At 35.6% G+C, this 21,201-nt stretch overlaps 1 protein-coding gene across 1 annotated transcript in view; it reads right to left on the bottom strand.

Moving 5' to 3' along the window:
• Nucleotides 1–303: 303 nt before the first annotated feature.
• LOC306651154 (uncharacterized protein) overlaps nucleotides 304–21,201 on the bottom strand; it is a gene marked incomplete at its 5' end in the record, with an annotated part of 1,066,319 nt that continues 1,045,421 nt past the window's right edge. Inside the window, one exon of the mRNA XM_079123650.1 lies at nucleotides 304–318. The remainder of the gene's footprint in view (nucleotides 319–21,201) is intronic.

The following is a 21,201-nucleotide window of genomic DNA, read 5'->3' as shown; positions in this document are numbered from 1 at the left end:
AACCTCCCTAGGCAATTCTAATATTCAGACATGTTTGGGACTCACTAACTTCAACAAACTCTCCTATTAAAGGTTGATTTTCAAAAAAGAAAAACAGGAGCCAGCACTGATAGAAAACAAAGCAAAATAGGAATTTGGGGAAAGACAGAAAAAGTGAGTTATACATACAGAATGATTTCTGCTCTATATGAAGGAATCTGAGTCAGTCAAATGATGATTAATTCTCCAGGTAAGAACATTCTTCTCTGTGTGAGAAATAGTCTTGTTTTTCTGGTTGTCACACTTCAAAGTTTCTGTCAGAAAGTTTCCTATGGGGTTCTGAAGGCAAAAAATATAAAGAAACAGCATAAAATTTTTGAAAAAGTTACTTTGAAATACAAGAATATTGGTCATAACTGTCTGCATTGCCCTTGTTCTTTGAAACCTTAAAATGACAGGTACATTTTAAGCCTGCATTTGTTTTATTTCAATGAAATAAAGGGACATTGGAAACCACAGATACTACAGGAATTAATACTTCTGTTTCTGTGGGTTGGTGGTCTCACTGGAAATTTGAGGCAAAACTTAACTGAATCATACTTTTACCCACCAATTGTTGGAAATTTCTTGGATATATACCAGTCAAAATTGAACTATTGCTCTTTATCAGTTCTACCTAGTTATCTGGACTCTGCCTTAGAGAACTGTCCCTAAGAAGCAACTTGTTTAAAATTCTTTCATGATCAAGGAAATATTTATACCTATAATCAAAAGTCTGATGGGGGTTTTGAAGGCTGTGATCATGTGAGTGATAATTACTCTTACCACTTTCCCAATTGGTTTTGAAATAATTGGAAATATACACAGAGGTCAGGCGTGTATGACTACAAGGTCAAGCCCATAAAATTGGGCTTTTGACTTGAAACTATCGTCTGACCTCAACAACTTTCTTCAGAACTGGACTGACATTATTGCCAGGCAGAGCAACCATCCCTGTGAGTTCATCTATCACATTCTTTCGAGGCAGTGAGAACTCCCCACCAGCAAGCCTGGGATCTACATATGCTCAAACTGCTTCTTTCTCATCTCCTCTATTGTAGAATGGGGTAGGAATTGAAGGGAAAAGCCCAGAGTTCCCTCCTACTGGAAGAAGAGGGAAACTTTAGGTGTGTGGTCATATATTCTCATTTCCCAACACACTTTAAACCTTCTAAATATTTTTATACTTCAAATATTTTGAGGCAAATATTATATACCTTATAAATCATCTTTATTTTATAAAACTTAAAAATCTCAAGATTGCCAGACCCCTCACCACACTGGTTATCATTATCTGGGTATGATTCACTTTATTAATATTACTCTTAAGATGTGATGTTCAGAAAGCAGGGTGTTCACTTAATTTTATTTTGCTTATATTTTTATTCTGAGGTACCTTTGAGTGGTTGCTAATTTTTGATGTTGTTTGATAAGTTTTTCTTTAACCTAATGGTATATAGATAATCTCTAATATTTTAATAGTATATTTAAGATATTATCTTTCACTAAATCCATATATGGAAGTGAGTTTTTTGAATTAAAGAAGGAATCTAATTTTATTTTTCCATATAGATAACCAATTGTTTCAGCATATATGTTCAAGACTCCAACCTTTCCCCCAATTTCTAATGACACTTTGTTTATATACCAAGTTTATATTTAGGCATGAGTCTATTTTTAGGCTGTCTTTTTCCTGAGGTCATTTGGCCTGTCCTTGTGCCCAAAGTGCAATATCTTAATTGCTATACTTTATAAACAGATTTGATACCACATATGAGTTCCAATATCTTGTTTTTCTTCAGAAGTGTTTTGCATATTCTTGGTCTGATGGTCTTCAATACAAACCTTAGAATCAGCTTGCTAAGTATCTTTTAAAATTTGTTTGGATTTTGTTAAAATGGCATGGAATCTATAGATTAATTTGGTGACAAAAAGAAGCTTATGAAGTGTATTTTTCTTCATGAAAGAGTTCTCTATTTATTTAGGACTTTGTTAATGTCTTCAAATAGTTTTATTTTATATTTTTCTCGGGATCTAACACAACTTTTGTTTGATTTATTCCTATGTGCCTTATATTCTTTTGTTTTTTATTTTAAATTCTGTCTTGAAAACTTACATGTGCTGTTAGTTACTCACAAATTATGGTGTGGTTGTAATCTTGCTAACTTCTCTTATAAAGTCTAATTTTTTGCTTGTAGATTGCTTTAGTTTTCCTATATGGACAATCTGCATCCCTCAGGTTTATTTCTTCCTTTTGAGTTTTTGTAGTTTTTATTTTTCTCATGTATTTGCTCGACTAGGTTATCCATGAGATTATTGAATAGAAGTGGTGATAGGGAGCAATCTTTTGTTTCCAGTTTTAAAGGGTATTCTTTTAATGTTTACACTGTGGTATTTGGGTGTGCCTTCTTTTTCTTGTTTGCCCCTTAGAAATACAGCACATACTACTAGCTTCTTGTGACTAGAAGCTCTAGGTGGCCACTTCCATCACAAGTTGCTTTATCTTTTTCAGGCATGAGACACAAACTTTTGGTGTCTTCCAATATATTTTAGCAGTCTGAGTAGAACATGAAAGATCCTCTGATTAGACTTGAAGTTGTAAGGTAACACCAGCTCATTCTCCCCAAAGGGAAGTGGGAAATCACAACTTGACAATAACTTTATCAGATGAAATGTCTTCATCGAATCTTGTTCCACTTGTACATTCTGACTTTTTTATCTCTTTGATCTGGCTCGAGGTACCAAGGGCCCTAGGACTGGTTCTTAAATATTACTTTGTAAGTTATTTACTGGGGAGATTCAGTAACACACTCACTTTGGTGTCCAATGTCTCTTCATTGGCTTCTCAGTTAAAATTAAGGTGGGAAGTGTTCAACTTGTACCTGGGTTACAGGTGTATGTTTAGTTTAATGAAGCCTGAAGTTCAGAGACATTTACCCTGTTCTTGAAGAATGTAGGACTTTAGAAAGCTTTAACTTTCCTTACCTAATCCTTAATATCTTACTATTGTCCACTCATGTTTTTCAGATATGATAAATTAGAAACTAGTTCAGTTTTATATATACAATGTTTGTGTACATTTACCTGTAGTTTACCATAATCTTCACGATTTTCCTTCTGTGACCAACTTCTTCATGAAATTCATCCTTTAGAACTTATTCACAGAATGTCTGTTGCTTGCATATTCTTTCAGTGTTTATTTGTCTTGAGGGACTGATTCCCACACAACAAATCGATTGCATCCAAGACTGCCATTGGTAGGAATAAAGGTGAACAATTAATCACTTGCCTGCCAGCTCTCACTGATCCAAGTTTAACCCACAAGGTGCTAGCTTTCTCACATGATTAACTGGTATCCAGTGGGGACTGGGTGATGTTAGGAGGGAGTCATGGATGGGGGCACTTGGTGCAATGCCCAGATAGGAAGTGGGGTACTATTAGGTTGCTGCTCAATTTTCAGGAGCATATATTTCAATTGTCTGGAGTCCATACAGAGCTGGTTACTACACTAGCAGCTTGTATGAGAGTCAGGCAAATCTAAGAGGATATGAAGTGATGTGAAATAAGTGGCCTATTTCATTGTGTTTTGTGATTTCCTCCCTTCCTTCCTCCCTTTGCCTTTTTTTAGTGAGTAATATTTGTAGAAAATGTATTTGTGAGAGTTCTTTGAAACCTAGGTTTAATGTACTTTCCACCAGAAAGCAATTGTGTTTTCTTCTGTGAGATTTTTGGCCCTCTTAAAGTAAATCTCTGCCTGTTTGTTTTTCCCATTCTCAGGAATTGTGTGATTTCTAGGATAGAATTTTACATGAGCACCAGCTTGCAGTTATAAATTCTCAGGAGAGTGTCGCTCCCACCAACAAAGACAAAGTTGAAGAAGGCTAATATCTTATCATAACTGTCAGTTAGGTCTCCTACCTGCCTTTCACAGTGAGTGCAGCTCCCAAGGGACTAGACATTATACAGGAATCTCCTATTCAGCTTTCCCCCTTGCTTCAGTTTAGTTATAGTTACTTTAAAACCCCAAACTCTAGGCGACCAAGGATCCACAGATAACCTCAGGGAAGTTGATGGCATTAATATTTTTTGTCTATCTGAATTCATACTTTTGCTTTGTTTTGGTCACTGAGGAGTTCTTTAATTTTCTTGCTAACTCATCTATTTGCCTTTTTAGGTATTCTGTACCAGAAGTATTTCCTTAATATTATCTATTCTCTTAAACTAATACCAAACTGGTATTGAATTATAAGTTAGCCATTAAGGATTTAGTCATTTTTACTTTGCATCACCTCAAAATTGATAAGCATGTTCTTTGAGTCTATTTTTAAGTCTTAGGATTTCTTTCTTTTTTTTAATTAAAAATCATAAATTTACATAGGGCAATGTTGTTTGATTCATTCTGTTATTATTTTCCCTTTCCCCCCCACCCCTCCCACCTGTCTTTTCCCTCTATACAGTCCTTCCTTCCTCCATTCTTACCACCCTCCTTATCCCTAACCCTAAACCTAACCCTAACCCTAACGCTAACCCCTCCTACCCCCCATTATATGTCCTCATCCGCTTATCAGCGAGATCATTTGTCCTTTAGTTTTTTGAGATTGGCTTAGCTCACTTAGCATGATATCCTCCAATTTCATCCATTTGCCTGCAAATGCCATAATTTTATCATTCTTCATGGCAGGGTAATATTCCATTGTATATATATGCCACAGTTTCTTTATCCATTCATCAACTGAAGGGCATCTAGGTTGGTTCCACAATCTGGCTATGGTGAATTGAGCAGCTATGAACATTGATGTGGCTGTATCTCTGTAGTATGCTGATTTTAAGTCCTTTGGGTATAGGCCAAGGAGTGGGATAGCTGGGTCAAATGGTGGTTCCATTCCAAGCTTTCTGAGGAATCTCCATGCTGCTTTCCAGAGTGGTTGCACTAATTTGTAACCCCACCAGCAATGTATGAGTGTACCTTTTTCACCACAATCTCGCCAACACCTATTGTCGCTTGTGTTCTTGATAATCGCCATTCTAATTGGGGTGAGATGAAATCTTAGGGTAGTTTTGATTTACATTTCTCTTATTAGTAGAGATGTTGAACATTTTTTCATATATCTGTTGATTGCTTGCACATCTTCTTCTGTGAAGTGTCTGTTCATTTAGGATTTCAAATATTAAGATTTCCTGGAAGCCCCCATTGCAATTCTATTCCTTGAGTTCTTTTATCTGTAAGGATGAGATTTATACTGCCTCATTCCTTATACTCTGCCCTGTCCTAAAAATAAGTTTATAAATTCTTGTCATATTAAAAGGAAACAGATCCTGATCATCTTTTGCTACATAAATAATCAATCCCAAACTCTGCGGCTTAAAAGAGCAATAATCATTTAATTATTCTAATTTGTATTATTTAATATTATCTTTTGAAGTTCCAGGGATTGACAGAGTTCAGCCAGACCATTCTTATGTGAGATTTCTCATGCAGTTCTAGTGACTGGAGTTGGAGTCACCTCAAAGGTTCCTTGACTCACATACTTCAAGGTTGATGCTAGAGGTTTACTGGGACCACCTTAACCTTCCCCATAGGGAAGTGGGAAATTACAACTTGGCAACAGCTTTATCAGATGAAATGTCTTCGTGGGCTTTGGTTAGAACACATGAGTGGAACAAGTGTTCTCTTCCTTTATTCTCGGTGTCTTCACAGCATGGTGACTGGGTTCCAAGAGAGGTTATCCCAAGGGAGAGATGAATTAGCAGCTGTATTACCTTTTATGTTCTAGCCTTGAAGCAATCACTTCTCATGCATTTTGATTATTAGAAGAGAATTGTCAAGACCGGCAAAATTTATGGGGAAGTGAGTTAGACTCCATCTTTTTGAAGAAGGATCAAAGAGTTTGTGGACATATGTTATAATCACCACATATATAAGTACCTAAATACAGGAAGAGAGTTCTGTTTAACTGTATTCTCACCAGCTTTGGTAGTATTATGTTTTACTAATTTAAAGATTAAACATAAAATCTTTCTTTAACTACAGTTCAATGAAGTTGAGCATTTTCCATATTTTTCATGGAGGAGAAGATGGATTGTACCTTGCAAACAAGAGATTTGGTTGGGCTTAGAAGAGATGAGGGTAGACATTGTATGTGAAAGGAATTTCATTAAAGTGGATTTTAAAAGTATTTTTGTATCATATTAATTATTTTCCTTTAGAAGACAATTTGGTATTCTTCATGATTTGTTTCAGAAATGGAAAAATTGGTATATGCCGTTTCATTTAGATTTTAAATATACCACAAACAAGCTTTGTACAATTAAATCTACATCTTCCCTCAGATTTCTACTTTAAAATATTATGGTTAAATTGTATCCCTTGCATTCTGAATAAGGTGGCTTATATTTACAGCATCTGATGGTTTCTATATAGCTTAATTATGAAAGAGAGTAAAATTTAAATTTTCATAAATTGGTGCCAATTAAACTATGTAAATGAATGTTTCCTAAAGTTTGTGTTGTTGACTTCATTGCTTGTAATTTTTTTCACTAACTATTTCTACTTATGGTGAAGTTACTACACAGGTTTATTGATGAAATAAATATTTGGCTCGCTTCATTACTATCTCTTTTGAGACTCCTGGAAAATACTTACAAGTCTTGCCCTGGAAATTAAACAAACTGCTGAGCCACTTGCCATATTATCCCTGTATCCCAAGGCTTGCAAACTTTAATTTTTAAGGTCTCTTGGGGTGGTGGCTCATTTAGTCTAAATCTTAGCTGCCATTCTCAGTCAGCTGTTTCTTTTCCTAAGGTAACTTTCTTCCTTATTTTTGTTTAATAGTTTGATTTGAATTAGAAAACAGACTCTTTGGTTTGAGGTACTCATATCAGGAGATTCTCTAGGAACATGTAGCAGCTGCTTCACAGTATCCTAGGGAGCTGGCCATTTTGTTCCTCCTATTGGACACTGAACCAATTTACTAATGAAAACACTGTAATGTTGGAAAGTTCAGTTTATATACCAGAAAAATGATTTCATTAACAGTGTCTGTCTGCTGTAGAGAATGTGCATATCCTTAAAAAACATGGTTTTCTATACCTTGGTTCTTCATTTACTGTTATTTTATGCTTACCTCCTAATGAATGCATTTTTAATTACTATCTTAGCTAAATATATCTATTATCCCCGGACCCTGGCAGTACAAAACAACCAGGGTAATTCCAAAGACCAATAACTTTCATATAGTGTTAGAAAAATGGTTAGCCCAACTAAAAGAGCTGTAAGCTATTTTTTTGTGGTGTGGCAAATTAAATTAGATATTCTGGACCTTAGTTTCCTCATTGGTAAGACAGGAATCTGGAATAAATTTTCTTAAATATTGACCCCAATAAGACACGCAGTTCACCTCTTGTTTTACCAATGAGACAATTGCTGACAAACCTCCCACAGACCTAGGACATGTGCTCAAGTTTCCTGACTTCAGTTCCAGGGTTCCAAGTCTCATTTTTATTGGTTCTTTTTAGTTACACATGACAGTAGAATCTATTTTGATATATTTATACAAATCAAGGCTCATTTTAAATACTTCATTCTGAAATCAATTGAGAGACTAATTCATTTCATTTAAATGGTATAATAGAGAAGGGATGGTAAGGTGTTGAGGTGAATGTTAGGGAAGAACTTTCTAGGCAGAGAAATTATCATAAAGAAAGGCCTAAAAGCAGGAGAGATGTTAGCTTACTGGAAGAACTAAAAGAGAGTCAACATGACTAGAGTATAGAAATTGAGAGGGATAGAGTAAGAGATGATATTGGGCTATTCCAGTGTACAAATGTCCTGAGTTTCAGTGTCAAGGCTGGTTTTACTTTGATGTAAATACAGAACTTGAGCCAGGAATTCAAAATCCTGACCCTCTGTTTTCTGTATCATGAACACATTCATATTATCTCTGAAGACTTCAGTTTCTTTACATTTTTCTCTTTCAATTATTTTTTAATAATTAAACTGGACAATTTATTTTAGTTCTAACATGTTTTGTTTCTATTAATGATTTTATATTCTGCCACACTATGACAGATCTATGTTTTGGTTTATGGAAGTTGTAAACTAGCTACACATTGGCCAGCACCTGAGTCCAATGTTGACATATTTGTTTATCCCCATATATATATGTACATATATATATATGGGGTGTACTGGGAATTGAACTCAGGGGCACTCAACCACTGAGCTACATCCCCAGTCCTATTTTGTATTTTATTTAGAGACAGGGTCTCACTTAGTTGCTTAGGGCATCATCGTTGCTGAGGCTGGCTTTGAACTGGTGATCCTGAGCCACTGGGATTACAGGTGTGTGCCACCATGCCCAATCCCTCAAATATATTTCAATGTGAGCCAATATTCCAAAAACATAAAACTTCAGATTTTTAGTTTATTTGGAAAAGCAAGATCTTTGGCCACATGGGCCAGACATTCCTTCAGGGCAAAATTGACTGGATCTGAGTAGCAACTGCTCCCTTTCAGACTGCAGTTCATTCTCTGGTTTAGGACTTTCATTATTCTGTGCTATGTTTCATGCCCCGAACACAAACACTTGCTCACTCTTCCAGACTTGTAGCTATTTAGGTTTGATTGCCCAGACTGACTCAAGTTGGGAAAGTTGCTCAATGATAAACTTCAGTTTGATATAAACCCTATCCATGTGTGCAGCTCACTTTTTCTCTCTTTCTCTGTGTCTCTCTCTCTTTTCCAAGACTTCTGAGAGTCCCATGTATAATTGATTGGATCATTATCTAAAAATGATAAGTAAATTAAGGAGTAGGACTTTGCTGTGTGTAGCTTCTGCAAATGTTTCCCAGCAGTGTTTCTCAATATTGGCTACACCTTGGAATCATCTGAGGGAGCTTTAAAAATACCCTTCCCCAGTTTCACCTCACAGCAATTAGATCAGAATCTTGGGGGAAGAGGCCCAAGAATCAGTATTTTTTAAAAAATCAGATATTCTAATGTGCAACCAGGGTTGAGAAATGTTGCTATACAAGCTGTAACCCCAGGGACAAATACTGACATCATCAACTAGACAAACCTTGAGAAGGTTTGGTGAGTTATTTGTGGCTAGTTTTGTAGCATCTATGGTGTCAATAGAAACCACACCTCCCTTCTCAGAAGTTGGAATGCTCATCTGGCTGGGTTGGGGTCTCCATCACACCAGGTAGCATCCATGGGATGTTCTTCTGGCATGGGCTATTTAGCTATCAGTATTTTTCTCTGTTTGTTCAGTTATGCAGGGTGGTGTGGGGTAGGAAACAAAGGTCGTTCCAATATCTTAGCATTTAAGATGATTAAGGAAAGAATGAAAAGTAAACCACTGGTTAAACACAGACAAAAACATAAGAAACTGCATCTACTTGACATATTTCTTTCTACTCAGGTGTCCCCATTTGGGTTACTTTCATGTGGAACATCTAAAAAATGACTTCCCTCTGAAAAAATTGTTAAAAAATTTCAAGACCAAGGAAAAATCCAAAGTAATGTCAAACCAATCCTTGTTTCCAAAGTTTCCATCAATAACTTATTTTTCCCAATGATCCAGAATACCAGGGTGAGAAGAAGTGCTTTAAACAATAGCTATTCAATGTCATTCTCCTTGTCTGCCTTTCCAATAATGTCAGAACAATAGGCTTTGAATCCAAGGCTAATATGGAATTGAAAAATTGCAAGACTTAGGGTTTATGATGAACACAACCCAGCTGGAGCATTTGATGAACAATGGCAGGAAGGTTTGGTAAAGCCAATCTGGCCTGCTGTGGTACTGCCACAAGGGAACGATAGGTTTTAAAGGACACAGCCTAATTTCTCTCTGCAGCTGGGTGTCATTGACTAATGAAAATATATTGGCACACTGCTCACGGGTTATTGTTCCATGTAACTGCACCTCTTAGCTGGGGATTTGTAAGCAGGCCATGATTGAAAGCAATATGACTGTGCTTGGTTATTAAAATATTCCAAATACAGCCTGCCCTATTTGTTGGAAACAAAGTTTGACAAGATTATGTTGATACGAGGAGCAGATAATGAAACATCCCCGGGTATAGGCACTGCCAATGTCAACTGGGCAGAATTACAGTCCTTAAATATTTATATAGGAAAATGAAATGCAACTATTAATACTTCTAGGAAGTGATATGGTGTGAGAGGAGAAATAGACATGAGGAATAGGATCCTGGGTTGCTTCTAACAGGCCAATTTATCATTTTTATAAAATGGCTGCATGTCTCATTTGCGGAAGTCTTGAAATAATAGGAAAAAAGCCTAAACACTTCTAAATCTCTAAAAATGAGGCACGTTTAAATAAAAGTGTCCAAAATCCTGATGACTAAATTAATGTTTAAGGAAGGCTTCATTTTTATAAGGATAATTTATTTTGGGCTGATTTAAGCTCTGGTCAATTTATTTATTTAGTCATCTAAAAAGCATGCTTCATTAACTTGGATAATGTAATTTTGTTTTACTTTGCTATTATTTTGGGGAGAAATTGCTCAAAGCAAGCAAAGGTAAATATCCAAGTAGGCAATACTCACTGTAAAAAGCTACATAAAGCAATAGAAAATGCATAAGTCTAAGAAGCAGAATATCTAAATTTTAGCTCAAGTTTTACCTCTACTTAGAATTGTGGAAAAATTGCTTTTTCATTCCAGGCCTAATTTCCTAACTTACTGTCATGTTTGTGTTTTGTATTTTGAGATTTGATAATATCTTTATTTTTCTCTAAATGTTTTACAAATGTATATCTTGATATTCATTGGATTTACCTATTTCCAAAACCTGATTTCTTATAAAGTTTACATTCATTTGTACAAGGAGGACGATGATACAGTCAGAATATCCCTGGATTCTGGGGCATTTGGATCCTCCTACCCTTTAGTCTTACTTATTTCTTTCCTTTTTACTCTTTTCTCACATTATCACTCAGTTTTCTGCTCCTTGTCCTCTTCTGAGTCCACCTTTCTGTCCCTTAGTTCCCTCATTCTCTACCCTTACAGGCTCCCCCGTGAGATGGACATGAATGTGTTTTGCAAGTCTTGAGGTCTCCTTCCTTGTCTTTGAGTTGTAGGATGATTAAGCAAACTCGATTGTATTTTCCTGAAAACTCTGAACTATATAAAAACACATTTTTAAATAAATCAGTACATTTGCTCATTCGTTGAATAAATTTTCAATGAATTACATTAGAGCTAACACTGAAATCTCCTTTTTGTTTTCCCTTTCCTCCTTTCCATTCTCTAACTCCTCCTCCTCTACTTCTTCAACATCTTCAGTCAACATTTAGTTTGTTGATGATAACTTCTGGTATTGAAATAAATGAACTAGTTGGCAGGAATGTGTAGAAGATGGAAAAAGAACATGGTTTAATTGCTTTAGTTTCCAAACTTTGTCCCAAGCAGGGTAGTCCAAAGTCTTTTCCAGAATTTGATTTAGGAGCAAAAGTTGGATTCAAAAGTATTCTGGGGATTCAAGGAGAGTTATTAAAAGCTGTTACTGCTTGAAATTACTTTTCAGAGTAAATTGAGATTTTCTCAATACTGTATAATAAAAATAAAGAAAAAATTTGATGCCAATACTGATTTTTTTGGCATTCTCAATACTGTATAATAAAAATAAAGAAAAAATTTGATGCCAATACTGATTTTTGGCATTCAATACTAATTTAAAATTTTTTTCCAAAATGTCATTTTCTCTTTTATTGATGGTACATGTAATACTTATAAAATGATTTTGTACTAACAAAATGCAGCCTTAATCAGTTACATATATTGAGGTTATATAAAGTCTGATTCAGGAGAAAAATTGTTCCATTGTTTAGAACTGTTTGAAAACTACTGATAACATATAAAATAAGAACTCAAGACTTGGAAAATGAAGACTTAGTTTTACAACCATAATCCCCAGTGACTAGCTCAGTGACCTTGAGAAAATCATTTAAAAGTTTTGGGCTTTAACTTAAATCTGTGACACAAGAGAGATTTGTTAACTTTTTTTTTTTTTTTTAAACAAGAAAACAAATAAAATATACCTATACTCAAATGCTTAAAAAGGAGTTGGTTGGTACAAAGAAATGTAGAAGAATAATCTTTAACTCTCTCAGATTCATTTAATGCAGCAACATAAGATTAATCAGTTTGTAGTCCTGCTTACAATGTCACTTAGAAAAATATAAAGGCCAGTACAGGCTGCTATGGATAATTAATAAATACCTAAGTTTACTATTTTAAGTTTATTCTGTTCCTATCCACGAAGACCTTGACATTGACTTTCACTAGATGCTGAACATACATGTTGAGATTTCACATATCCCACATTTGTAGATATTGCTCAGTTACATTCACATTCTTCATGAGACTTATTCCTAAGCAACCTGGGAAAAAACTCCAATAGTTTCATAACTTTTCAGGTAATTTCTGAGCCTAACCTTATTGCTCACTAAGCAGCCTTGACTCAAATTGATTCAAATTCCTACCTTATTCAAATTATATGTTACTCCATATCCTGAATCTGCAGATGCTTTCCAGAAGCCTCAGAACTTCAGATATTAAATTAGATATTAAATCCTAGACTACTGGGCAGAAAGTACAGCTTACAAGTAAAAGCTCAGACTCCAAGCTGGACATGGTGGCACATACCTGTAATCTCAGATACTTGGGAGGCTGAAACAGGAATAGTACAAGTTTCAGTCCAACCTCAGTAATTTGGTGAGAACAGTACTTAAATAAATAAATAAAGTAATTAAAAACCCAACAACTCAGCCTTCATGTTTAAGGACCTGAATCTGAAGGTCAGCTTTTGCACTACTATCTAGTTATCCATTGGCAAGATGGTGGATTTCAGGTTTATCCATTATGATAGGAATAAGAAAAATAGTTCTAGGTCTAAAATAAGATTGTAGTTGACTTATCATAATCAATTAGATGAATAGTTGATTCATTGAATAACAATATTTTCATGTGACCCATTAACCTAGTTTACCCACTTACCAAATAATTTCTCCTCTTTATTAAATCTGAAGCTCACTGCAATAAGTGTTGAATGGGATATATTTATGATCTTAACAGCTTTAGAAGACTTCTGTGAAGTTACACCTGACCAGTCTTCCATTCTGTCTTCACAGTATCATTATAAGGAACATTCAGTTTTTTGCAAACTAAGACTAATAGGGTATTTTGATATTTGTACAAATACATTTAGTAAGTAGAGAAATGTATTTTCATTTCAGATGTTCTTTTCAGTGTATATTGAATTCTTTTGGATCTTCTGGTATGTCATGTTTTCTTTTACTCCTGTCTTACCATTTTTAGGATTTTTTCATCAAAATTTCAAGTAGTGAATCAACTTCTTTTTAGAGAGCTAGAGAGTTGGCACATAGATTTGCAACACATTGTGTTGCTTCTATTAGTTCAACAAATATTTAAGTGCCTATAATATGTCAGCCTTGACTGTGATCATACTACAAGGACAAGATAGACAGGGTCCTTCTTTATCATTTTCCATTCCAGCAGAGGAGACTAACAATAAACAAAAGATGATGACTGCTCTGAAGAAGATAGAACAGGATATCAAAATAGACAGTGCTATGGTGCTAGGGCAGGGGATTGTTATCTTAGATAAGGGAGTTAGAAAAAGCTTCTGGGGGTCACTGAGCTCAGGGGATTGATTGTGTTGGGATGAGTAATTCTGAGCCATGGGGCATGGAAATATTGGTGCATGATAGGAGATCCAAAAGCAGTGGACAAAGGAAATATTCATTTGCTTTTCTCTTGTGGTTCAGACCTGTCCAGCCTAAATTTGTCTCCTTTCATTGTGGTATGCTTGGTTTACCATATGATCATTTGTATAAAACTGAATGTTTGTGGTTGGATTAATTTTCCTTCTATTATATAAATATTAAGTATTTTATTCCCTATGTTCCAAAACACAGCTGAAGTATGAGAACAAAAGATATATGTTCAGTAGTTCTGAATCATCTGTGATTTCACTTTCTGAGGTTTCGGTTACCTGTGTTCAACCAAGGTTGGAAAACATTGATATTTGTTTTGGCTCTTTAAGAGAAAGGGACCACAATTCATGTGCTCTGATGATGTTCAAATACAATGTGATATTGGGAAAGAGAAAGAGGGACCACATTCACATAACTTTTATTATAGCACATTGTTATAATCATTCTATTATTAGCTATTGTTGTTAATCTCTTACTGTGCCTAAGTTATAAATTAAACTTTATCATAGGCATGTATGTATAGGAAAAATAGTATATATGGGGTTTGATACCTGTGTGGTTTCAGGCATCCACTGGGGGTCTTGCAACATATTCATGGCACCTAAGGGGATAATACTGTATCTAAAAAAACAATAAATCTGGAAATTTTTGGTAAAATATTTTTAGAATACACTTTTATTGATATAGTTTTAAACTCCTGTAGCAGTACTTTAGTGCCTGATTAATGGGTTCATTTACTTCAAAGCCTGCTTCAAACCATAAAATCTTTGAAGAAAATACATTGAAAAGAAGCCTCAGAAAAGCTTGTCAGCATTATTTCATTTACAAAACTTTCTTGTGCTTATCTTCAGTCTAACAGAAACATCAAGGGTTACAAATTCTATAGGGATTTACATAGGTAAAGCATTTTATTTCAATGTAAAATACATAAATGTTACATACAGAATAAAATAAAAATTGTGAAACCACATTATAGAGCTGTTTTGAAAATATAGGTGGGGATGACATGGAATCAGTCTACTCCTTTAGACAGTGTATATATATATATATATATATATATATATATATATATATATATATATATTACTTGACTTCCAAGTAAATCACAACAGGAAGGCTGAAGAGTCACTCCAAGTGACTCAGTTTGTCAGATGTGGTAGTCACCTTTTGGTTGCTGTGAATAAAATACCTGAAAAGAGCAAGGGCATATCCTTACTGTCCTACTTCCTCTAGCCATGCCTCACCTACCTACAGTTACCACCCAGTAATCCATTCAAATTATTAATCCATCAGATGAAATAATCCATTAATTAGGTTATAGCTCTCATGATCTAATTATTTTACCCTCTGAACATTTCTGTAGTTTCACATGAGCTTTTGGAGTTACATTTCATATCTAAACTATAACATCAGATGAAGAATTAAGTCATCACATCAGAGAGAGTGCCACCAAAGAATTGGTGCTGTCCTACAGTCTTTAAGGGTTTTCAACAATACCACCTCTAACCTTTATTTCATGGGTTGGAAATGTGCCTGTGCATCTGTGTTGCCTGGGAACCTTGTTAAAAACAGATTTCTCGGCCCTCTCTCAGATCTATGGGTCACAATCTCCATAACAGAGCCAATAAAAACAGCAACAAATTCTTCCCAGGTGATTCTGATGTACATTCAGGGAGGACAGGCTTATATTTAGAAATCATTTCTGTATGTTAAGAGACAAAAACAAATCCATACAAGAGAATTCTAGAAGAATTGCTTGTAAATTGTGTTTTCATGGAAGATTGGCTGGGGTCACTTGAGGTGACAATGGAAGTAAGAGGGGAGCCAAACAGAGGGCTCTGAAGCCCTTGGCCCTACTTCAACAGAGCAACTCTATTTTTATCTCTCTTAATCTGCATTTTTAATCTTGAAATATTGTGGGCTTGCAGTTACTAGCATTAAACTACTATTAACTAGACACAAGTAGAGGACAGAAGGTAGCAGAGAAGCTATAGGATATTGTAAAGGGGTTCCTGACAGAGGTCTCAGGCAGATTTAATTCTATGCAAACATTAATTTGTAAGTTCTCATTTCCATATCACCATGTTTCCCTCTGTTTTTCCAAAGCCCTGAGCACTGGTGGGAGGGCCTGATAATTAAAGCAAGCTCTTGACAGGATAGTTGTCCACATGAACAGATCCAAAAACTTCTTAGGATACAGTCACCATGTCTATCTTGCTAGGTGTTGATTGAGTGATGTACCAGCTGCTATTAATAGGAGGTCCCTGCTGCTTGGCTAATTATTATAGCTCCTTGGTTACAGGAATGAAGTGTGGGGCTCTGATCTTTCTGAGAGAGAATTGGTAGATATTTTGTCCTCTGGTCTTGGTGGCAGTTATACTTTTCCTGAGGAACTATTGATGGATAGTTTGGGAGGATGACTTAGATTCCTTCTGGATCTTGGGTTAAGGTAATGGGCAGCTCTCACTTAAGCAGAGGCCATGATGTTTCCTGAGTGCTGATTCAATTAATTTCTTTGTGGATTCTTCCAGTCCAGTTGTCTCATCTTTTCTCCCACCAACCTTTCTTTTGGGTAATCATTCTCTCTTTCTTCCTCTTCTTTGCCTGGGAAGCCCTTATCTAGTTGCCGTGATGAATAATCTGGCCTTTCCTTCACTGTCACTTGAATAAGGCATAAAATTTATGTCTTGTTCCTTTAAGGGTTGGCCTTTTAGATTACAAAATTCCTAGCTCTCATTCATCATCTCGAAATTCAAGATGACGCTTCTGAGTTTCAGAGTCCAAAACTTGAGTTCTTTGCATTTGGTTCTGTCAGAGATCCCCAAATCCCTAATGGCCATGGTACATTTTTATTTGGCAGGTTGTAGTAATTATGTTAAAAAGGAATTTCTTGGAATGAAACACATATTTATTAATTTATCAAAATGTTGCCATATTGTTGTTATAGATTCAAGATTGAAGATAAAGAAATATTTCGAGAACATAGTAAATCATATTTTAAAAAACCCAGTAATAATAATATCAATAAAACTGTAGGAACAAGTGAGAATGCTCTATCACAATGAAGTGGGGTTACTATTATTAGTATTTTGTGGTACTGGGGATTGGACACAGGAGTGCTGTACCACTGAACTACATTTCCAGGCCTTTTTATTTGTTTTCTTAAAATTTTTGAGATAGGGTCTCACTAAGTTGCTAAGTCTGACCTTGAACTTGTGATCCTCCTGCCTTAGCCTCCTAAGTAGCTGGGATTATAGGCAGGCACCATCACACCTGGATGAGGGTACTCTAATATAGAGGAATTTGAAATGAGGCATTTTATGAACAAAACTTTGAATGAGTCATCATACCAGGTTTGGTGTCAAACTAGTGAAGAAAACCACATATGAAAATACCAGTTCCATATTTATCCAAGAATTGGAACAGACTATTACTCATATGTCAACCACATGTGAATATGCACTTGTATGTGTGTGTATGTGTGTATGTGTGTGTGTTTATGAATGATATGTACGTATATTATAGTTTGGATATGAGGTATCCCTGCAGACTCATGTGTTGAATTCCCAGTGCAGCAATGTTCAGAGGTGAGACATTTGGGAAATGATTGGATCATGAGGGCTCAAATCTTATCAGTGGATTTATTCATATGATGCTTTAAGCATTTGAATGGACTATTGGGAGGTGATGGAAACTGTAGGAGGTAGGATCTAACTGGAAGAAGTAGGTCACTATTGGGCATGCTCCAGAAGGGTTTAACTTCTCCTGTTCCCTTGTCTGTCTCCTTTTATTTGTTGGCTGCCATGAGCTGAGGGACTTTCTTCCACCATGCACTTCCATCATGATATTCTACCTCACCCCAGGCCCAGGGCAATTAAGATGGCCAACCACAAGCTGAAACCTCTGAAACTGTGATCCATGATAAATCTCTCCTCCTCTAGGTTGCTTTTCTCAGGCATTTGCCACAGTGATAAAAATCTGAGTAGCACAACATACCATAGACAGACAATATGATGTGTATTCCCAGACATTGGCTAATGGTTAAAGTAGGAAGAAAGATAAACAATCCTATTTTAGTGTCATGTCTCCTTGTAGATAAAAGTCCTCTTATAGGACATTTTTTTATTTAAATAAAACTTTATGCCATAGACAGAGGCATTAGCCTAAAAATGTTTTCAGTATTTGTCAAGGAGTGTAATTTTGAGTTCTGTGCCATAAAATATCATTCAATAGCTTGTCCAAGCGAAACAATATCTATAGAAGAATTATTTGAAAGATGTGCGTTCTTTTCATTACTTTTAGAAATTCTCAATGAAGTTTTGATGATCATTTAAGTAATTAGGATTATTTATTGTGTGGGACTGTCCTATATCTTTTAGTCATTTTAATATCTCCAGAACTTACCAAATAAACACCAGTGATGCACATCTTCTATCACTGTGAAACTAAGTCCCCTTGCATGGTTCCAAAACCATAGCACTCCTGATTAGGTTCCACTGGTAGACAATAAAAATATATTAATTAATAACTCTGAGAACCAAGTACTTGAATAGACTTGAATAGATTATATAGGCAAATGACTAGAATCCTAGCTAGTTCTAATACTTTCTAAGTCATAACTGAGAAACTTCACTGCATTTGTCATAAAGATACTTTTTCTCTGGTTAAACTCTGGCCTTTCTGAGACATAATTGGGAAATACTTTCTCCTTTGGTCTTGAGATAGGAATTTGGGAATATAGAAAAGGAAAGATAGACTAAGTCTTAAGAGAAGTGCCTATGAACCATTGAAATGCAGAAAACACCCATGAACCATGGAAATGTAGGACCCCCACCCATGAACTATTTCCATGCTTGAGCAGCCCAGCCTGTGACCCTTTGCCCACACCCTTCACTCATGCCCTTGCTTGCCAAAGTAACATGAGAGGGCAATGCACAGTGGTGGGAAAACTGACATGAAATTGTGTAACTCCACCTCTAGTCCAGCCCCTAGCAACCATCCCTCTATAAATATTAAGACCCCACATTCGCCCTTGAATGTTTATTCTTTGTTTTATCCCCCAAACTTCTCACTCTCGAGATAACCCACTTCTCCCCTGGAATGTGCCTCTGCTTCTCTAAATAAACCTCTAAATCTTTGTATGTGTTGAAATTCCTTTCTGTCATGTATACCAAAAATCCTGGTGGTCCTGAGTCGAGTTCCTCCTCTTCAGGAACTCCTTAAACATTGCTTCAGAGACATCTATTCTCCCATGACAGTCTCAGCAGCAGTTATGCTTTTCCTGAGTAACTAGTTTTTTTCTTAGAGATTATGTGAAATTTGAATTTGCTTCCATTTTCCTATTGGCATTTGAAAGCTTAGAGCCCAAACCATTGGTGTACCTGTGACATAAATGTCATTGGGTTTTAATCTTACTTCTGGCTCCCTCTTAGCTTCTTCTTATTATTTGCTCTTTGGCTCATATTTTTCTTATTTTATTATGTTCGTTTTGCTACATTATAGGCAGTTTTCTAAATGGACTTAAGTTCTTTTTTGATCAAAATAAGATAAGTTCTTTTCGAATCAAGGTTTGAGTATGTTCTAATATATTCGTAGAATTCATTGAATGTGAAATTTGTGGGATATAAATTTAAGTATATTTATCATTGCCAAATAATTTTGTTTTCTGATCACCAAGAGCAGTTTGAAATAAAAGTGAAACTTTATTGTAGAGCAGCTAAATTAGGGAATTTAATTATTGTCACACCATAATGATTTAATTTGCTAATTGCAGTTTTTTGGTACATAGTCCTTATATTATTAAAAAAGCATAATTTGATGCTTAGCAGGGATCTTATCAATTATTTTGCCTCCTGTAATTATCTAAATTTTAGGAGAGTCACAAATTTAAGGGGATAAATAATTTATATTAAGGCATGAATTTACTAATAATACTAGCTTATTGGTTTTATAAATTACTTTCTATATGTAAAATAAAATGTTGGACTAATTACTCTCAGCCACTTATAGCTCCAAAATTCTCAAAAGCCAAAAAGATAGACTATCTTTCTCTTGGGGCTGCTTGTAAATAATACTTCTATTTAAAAGGTGGAAACATTTGTGGGAAGAAGTAACTGTGTGGAGAGATGTACAAAATTTCCTCATATTGGAAGATGCTATAAGCACAGTTTTACTAACTTAATCACAATGAGCATGGGACACAAAACAGATGAACAAAGTTGAAAATATGAAGCCTCAAGCAATAATACAAGATGCCCATGTGCTTAAAATACATGATCTTGAAGGTCATAATGCTTTTATTTACAAAGACCTCTGTATCCTAAGTAGGAGAATGTTCAATATTGATTTGAAAATATAATGGTTGGACTGTATTTAAGGTCAGTGAATAATAAACATAACCAAACCCTCAAACTTCCTTTACAGTCCAGGAAGCTCGATGCTTAGAAACAAAGGAAAGAGAAAAACAGAAAATATTTGAACTACAATTCAGGCAAATCTATGACTTAAATATGTGTGCAAATCTGTGTGTGTGTGTGTGTGTGTGTGTGTATGCACACATGTGTCCTTGAACACATTTGTCCTTGCACATGTTTTCTCTCATTGTCCCTCCTTCTGACATTGAGATGGTGTCTTTGATTTGGACAGAAAGAGCATGTTTAAAAAATGCAGCTCTGAAAACCCAAATTACAAGTTGCAGGCTGTTATTATGATGTTAGACTAGATGGTGGCAGAAGGACAAGGCAAACAAGTCACAATGAAAATCAGAAATAAAAAGATATGCTGCCAAGAGAGAACTCACTGAACTGCTAGCCCTGATTTTTTTATATTCTTAATAAAATGATTTTTGAGAGACTGCTCAGGCAGAAAGGTAGACCATTCTCACAATTTAAAAGTGCCACTCATCTGTAAAGTCAAAAGCCAGGACAGAAGGAAATTTATGATGAAGAACAGGATTGTTACTTAAAGGTCAGGTAAGAGAAGACAATGGAACCTCTGTAACCAAGTTAATTATTTAGGAACTTGGACTCAGTTTCTGGGTTTTCTCTCTACTGCAGCTTTTATTCTCTCTTCCATTTTTCAGCCTACCTTTTTTTTTTTCCCGGGAGTACTGGAGATTGAACCCAGGATTGCTCTACTACTGAGTCGCATCTCAAGCCCTTTTTACTTTTGATTGTGAGACAGGGTCTTGCTAAGTTGTTGAGGCTGGTCTACAAACTTGTGATCCTTCTGCCTCAGCCTCTGGAGTAACTGGGGTTACTGGCATTTGTCACTGTACCCAGCTGATGGGCCTTTTAACCATTAAACTGCCCATTAGGATCATCCAGGAAAAGGAAAGAAGGAACAACTAACCAAGCCTGTCTTGGAAGGGTGATTACCCCAAAGCAATACAATTCAAAGGTAGAACAAAATAGTCAAAGTT

This window comes from Sciurus vulgaris, assembly GCF_902686455.1.
Source record: "Sciurus vulgaris genome assembly, chromosome: X".
Classification (NCBI taxonomy): domain Eukaryota; kingdom Metazoa; phylum Chordata; class Mammalia; order Rodentia; family Sciuridae; genus Sciurus; species Sciurus vulgaris.
This window is presented reverse-complemented; position numbering and strand designations above follow the sequence as displayed.